We start from the raw sequence: 6017 nt of genomic DNA, 5'->3' as shown, positions 1-6017 counted from the left end.
AATTGGTATTACATCTTGCCTATACACATGTATGATTAGTATTACATGCAAGTGTTTCGCTGCATGTACACATGCCAATCACCTCTTCCCTATAAGCATATCAAGACCGCCTATGATAAGGTAGGATATTGCCTATTCAGGAACCCTTGAATTAGGAAATTTGTAATCTGAAAGGTGACCAATTCTATACAATGAAGCATATCCCCAGCTAACAAGGATAAAAATAAATATTGTGAAACTTCACCAGTAATGAGCCGGGGGGGGGGGGATTTTTCCTATCCTCCCATCTGTTCATCATTGGTATGAACACTCCATGAGTAAATCCCCACATGATGGCACTTGAGACAAAGCAACAACAACCAACTCTTGTATAATGTTGCCTTTCAAAGTCTTTTACCCAGACAATGGGATGCATGGGGTACATGGCCATTTTACACTTTGCTTCATGCAGCCTTAAAAATTGCCAGCTGCCTAGTGACAAAAGGAAGCCAAAGACACAGATCCATATGGCATATTCAGGTGGCACATGTCAATGCTGAAGCACATGGTTTTTGTCTAAGACATTTCTGGCTATTTCAGCTTGCCAACCAGTACCATAACTCATCATGTGTTTGACAACCTCAGTTTTAACAGTGCCAGGCAATAGGTATATTAAGTCCTTACCAGTGCTGGGCCAGGTACCCTACTTATGTTTATTTCCCTTGAGTAGGTCTGTCCCTATTGCACGTTTATATTTAATCTTTTCCCAGAAAATAAACATATGCAAACTGAGAGCCAGTTTGGTGCAGTGGTTAAATGCCTGGACTCTTATCTGGGAGAACCGGATTTGATTCCCCACTCCTCCACTTGCAGTTGCTGGAATGGCCTTGGGTCAGCCATAGCTCTTGCAGCTGTCCCAGGTTAACTTCTGGGAGAGCTGTCTCAGCCCCACCTACCTCACAGGGTGTCTGTTGTGGTGTGGGGAGGTAAAGGAGATTGTGACCACTCTGAGATTCAGAGTACAGGGTGGGATATAAATCCAATACCTTCTTCTTCTTCTTCTTCTAAAGTGTACAAAGGGAATGAAAGTGTTGGTATTTGTTGATGGCTGCCAAATAGCAGGTTTCACATGGTTTTCTTTGATTCTTTCCATCTGGCTACCCTTCCAACTTGGAAGATCCTTCTACTACAATGAAGACAGAGGATGAGAAACAATCACAAGAAAACAGAGACTTTAAACCCATTAACCATTGGCAGCCATTTCCTAGGAGGAATCTCTGACCTCGTACCATTGTACAGTATACCTTCACTTTCATTAAGGCCTAAATCTTCAATTTCTTCCATCCATGGATAAACATTCTTAACGGAAATTTCTTGCTCCCAGATTTTCAACATAAGCATGGAAATTCAGATACTAGTAGCCACTACAGCCAATAATCAGGTTTCATGCAGAAAGTGTATTACTACTGCTAATCTTTCTATTATAAACTTAGCAGTAATAATAGGGAAGTCAGCAGAATATATTGGTTAGAGTGTCAAACTAGAATCTGGGATACAAAGGTTCAAATCCACAATCTGTCATAGGAGTCAGTCACATGGTCTCAGCTTACTCTACCTCAAAGGGCTGTTTTGAAGATAAAATGGAGGATAGGAAAATCATGTATGCTGCTTTCAGTCCCCACTGGGAAGAAAGGCGAGGTTTAATGAAGTAAATAAATACATTTATTTTGATGGCTACGTTCAGTCACAGAACCTATGATTCAGATATGAATGACTCTGAAATCTGAGCTTGCATGCTCTTTTCCACCATTCCCCCTAATAAAGAACTGAGGCTGAAAACTTCCTGGTTTACAAGATCTTCCATCTGACTTCAATTTATGGTGATTTTCATGCTTGGTCACTTAATGAAATCTGGGTTTCTTCTTGCCTCCTGCTTTGGGAGCAGGGAACAAATTCCAATTTGTTGTCTCAATGTGGACAGCACCAAAAAAGGTAGTTAAATTGAAGACCTGTCAAACCAGAAAGAATGTAATCTGCAAAGAGAGGAAGAAGGGCACATACAAACCCATTCATCTCAGATCATGAAAAAATCAGAAATTGTTGAAGACACCTGGATATTTGTCTCTCTTGTTTGTGCTTATATATGGATCAAACTTTGAGAGATTCAAAATCTTAAAACAGCAGATTCTAGCATAGTGGATTGGGTTTATCTGTGATATGACTATTTTCAGGAATGTGTGTTGTCCAAGCCCTCAGTAGGGTGAACTCAGATCAGCAGCCTTTTGCATAACTTGCTACTAATAAGATGTAGTCCACACAGTTACCCCTTTTTCCTGTACCATGCTTTACTTCTAGGTAGTTTTGTGAAAAAGCATGTACTCTGTTGAAAGGAAAGAGCATTCATCATTTTAAGTCTCAATAGTGTATCTCTTCTTTCTATGCCTACTCTTTTACCTCCCTTACTAACAAGGACATTTCCATTGAGGTTCATTAAGGAGACCCAGGTTTAAATTCTATTCTTCCATGAACCTCACTGAGTGACCTTGGTCCAGTTACACCTTCAGCTATGCCAAAGAGTTGTTGCAAGGATAAAACAGAAGAAAGAAGAATCCTGCGTGCCATTCTGAGCTGTTTAAATGAAGGGTAAGCTACCAGTGGTAAGGGATTTAGCAATGTCCTTACGCATTTGCAACAATAAGTGCTTCCATCTCGATTAAAAAATGAGAACAAGTTAAAACTTAGGAATCACTTTTAACCACAAGCTAGGCTGGTTATCACATCGTAACAAGACCATCAACTTGGCTAAATGTTAAGTTATTCAAATCAAACAATTTTTCTTTGCAAGAAGCAACACCAATTAGTCCCGGCAGAAATTAAAGTGTTCAAAGCTAAAACACTAGCCCAAATTCTCTATGGTATCCCTATATGGATCTCAGCATTTACTAGGAAAGTGGAGGACATCCAAGCCTCATTCTTTAGACAAATTCTTGGTATGCCAAAATGTGTGTCCTACTTTGCTCTCTTCTCTGAAGTGGGTCAGTCTTTGGTGGAGACAAAAGCCTGGATCACAGTGTTTAAATTCTGGCTCAAAATTCATTTTAGAAGGGATCCTAGCAGCCTTCTTGATTGTCTGAAAAGAGATCCATATATCTCATCCTGGTCAGCAGTTATGTTCAGAACTTAACCAGATAGGGATAGCGGTTGATGATTTTCTTACATCTGATGAGTCATATATCTTCAGATGTATTAAACTGAGATTGTTGGAGTTGGAGGAAATGAAACTATGCCCAACAGACCCTTATATCTGCTCCTCAGCATCCTTAGGTCTCAATGTTTTTTGTGGCAAAATGCCCCATTATCTATCAGACTTAACTATTCTTAGCCATTGCAGGGCATTTATGTTGGCTAGACTAAATGCGTTTCCTTCCAAAGTTTTACAGGGGAGATATCATCGAGTCCCTTTATGTGACAGACTCTGTTCCTGTGGAGCAAATATTCCCAACTCAATTCAGCATATATTGCTTGATTATTCTATATATCATAATCTCCGTAAAGATCTATTTTGCAAGCTTTCCTTCTCCCCAGATCTGTCCATTCTGCCACCCTGTCATTATTTACTGAATGATACTGAGTGGGAGGTTAGCAAGGCTGTGGCAAAATTTTTGGCTGACATTCTTACATTTAAATCTGATCATGTATGAATGCATTTGTAATCTCAGTTTCTTTTTTATTTTTATCTCCAATGTTTAAATTTTTCATGTTCGGTGTATTCTCATTTGCAACTGTTATGCCATTAAAGTTTTGATATGGAAAAAGTTTTCTATCAATGGCAATGCTCATTGGGAGACAAAGAGGGAATCCTACCTCCGGCTGTAGAAAGAGGAAATCCTACCTCTTTTTTGCTTGAGCCTCAACAAGGGGTGTGATACAATCCTTCCAATATGCCCAGCATTAGACACATGCTGTCCATTTGGGAAAGGGCTCCTATATGGAACAGAATCACATGATAGAATCATATGTGGATTCTCATGTGAAGCGGGTGGTTTGCATACAGCAGAGGAAGTTATCGCATGCTTATTTACAACACATTTGTTTAAATGCTAATATTATTTCAAATAGCAACTCTAGCTTAAAAGCACATTATCTACTGATCACTTCCCCCCATTTTCTATGCTCAAGCAGCAAGTTTCCCTAACTAGAGAATGATTTGTCAGCCTCTGTATTTGTTTAATCTTTTGTTTAATCATTCACTATTTCAAGGGGCCCAACTATTTATTCCCTTAACTCTGAAATATAAAATTCATATCCATAAATAACGGACAAGGAAGGTCTTGTGTCTGTGCCATGTCAATAAAGTTCTCTCTTCACTAAGTGATAGTTCACCATTTTCCAACCAAATACAACTTCATCTTCAAAAAATCCATTTTTATCCTGTGTAATTCTGTTTCTGAAGGCTGCTACAGACATTGGGCTGGATTCAGACTAACTTCCACTCATGCAAGACACTTCTGTCAATGGACCAGTACATGCCTGCTTCCCCCCCTCTACTGAACTCTCAGAAATGCCACTCTTGGGATCCACAGGACATCTGGGTACAGCCTGAGGCAAAATTGGGGGTCTGCCATGGAAAGAGAGAATTTGTAAAAATTACATATTCCGTTAACTGAAAATTTAGTTTGGATCCAACATGTAACACTCTGGTCTCGTAATCCCACTCTTTCCTTCAAGGTTTTAGTCACTTTAGGATTATGTCTCTGCTATTATTAATCATGGCTGATGTTAGCCAGATCTCAAGTTTTGCACAACTGCTTCCAGTCCTGATTAAGTAGTAACCCTAGTAGGCTTGAAAGCATTATGAAGGATGGTACTAACATAAGTAATAATTACAAAGAGCAGGAAAATACAACTGACACACAAAATAAAAATTAGAATAAGTTTGTAAATATATACACTCACCCTTTTCTTAGTGTCCCTTTTTTAGAAAAATAAACTGGTGTTACAATTGTTACCTGCCAGTCCTTTGGTTAGGTTTAGTGGTATGTTTTAGCTACTTAAGTTAAACTGGTGATAGGAGAAGGGGTCTTAAGGGAGAATGGCCTAATGAAACATGGGATGCCAGTGATATATACTAGAACTGATGTTACTTAATACATGGTCAACCTGGAGTATGAGAAGTGGACAAATATTCACATGACACTATATTATTCAGGGAATGCTGTACAAGGAAAATTATAAAGGGAATGAATGGGCAACAAAACAGAAGCAATATTCAACAGAATTAAGACAGGGAGCACAAATTCTACGTACATTGATGGGTATCTAACCTGGCTATAAGCATCCTGGAAACAACTGGGGGTGGGGCCTCTGCACACTACAGAACATAAACAATCTATATACTATACAAAACTCAGCTATATTCAAAATAATATGTACAGTCTGGGTCAGTTTACCTCAAAAAAGAATATTGTAGAATGGAAGAAAATACCGAAATGCAGAAGTGACTAATGGGTTAATGCCTCTTCCTTACAAAGGAAATCTATAACATTTGGACAAGTTTAGCTGAGATCAGAGAGAGCCCCATGGCGCAGAGTGGTAAAGCTGCAGTACTGCAGTTCTAAGCTCTGCTCATGACCTGAGTTCAATCCCAGCAGAAGCTGGGTTCAGGTTGCCAGCTTGAGGTTGACTCAGCCTTCCATCGTTCCAAGCTTGGTAAAATGAGTACCCAGGCTGGGGGTGCGGGGGTGGGATGGAAGTGTAGATGACTGGGGAAAGCAATAGCAAACCACCCCATAAAAAATCTGCCGTGAAAACGTTGTGAAAGCAATGTCACCCCAGAGTCGGAAACGACTGGTGCTTGAACAGGGGACTACCTTTACCTTGTTTTTTAGCTGTGATCAGGAGAGGAGAATGAGAGAACTGGATCATGGTAGACAGTCATAAAATTATGAACAATGTAGAGCAAGTGGGTAGTGTGAAACGTTGTGTTAATTTTTCCCCAGTCCATTCCCAGATATCTGGAAACCCTTTTTCCAACATCT

The sequence above is a fragment of the Heteronotia binoei genome, chromosome 2, assembly GCF_032191835.1.
Source record: "Heteronotia binoei isolate CCM8104 ecotype False Entrance Well chromosome 2, APGP_CSIRO_Hbin_v1, whole genome shotgun sequence".
In the NCBI taxonomy this organism is placed as follows: Eukaryota; Metazoa; Chordata; class Lepidosauria; order Squamata; family Gekkonidae; genus Heteronotia; species Heteronotia binoei.
The sequence above is the reverse complement of the archived record's forward strand: the minus strand, read 5'-3'. Positions refer to the sequence as shown.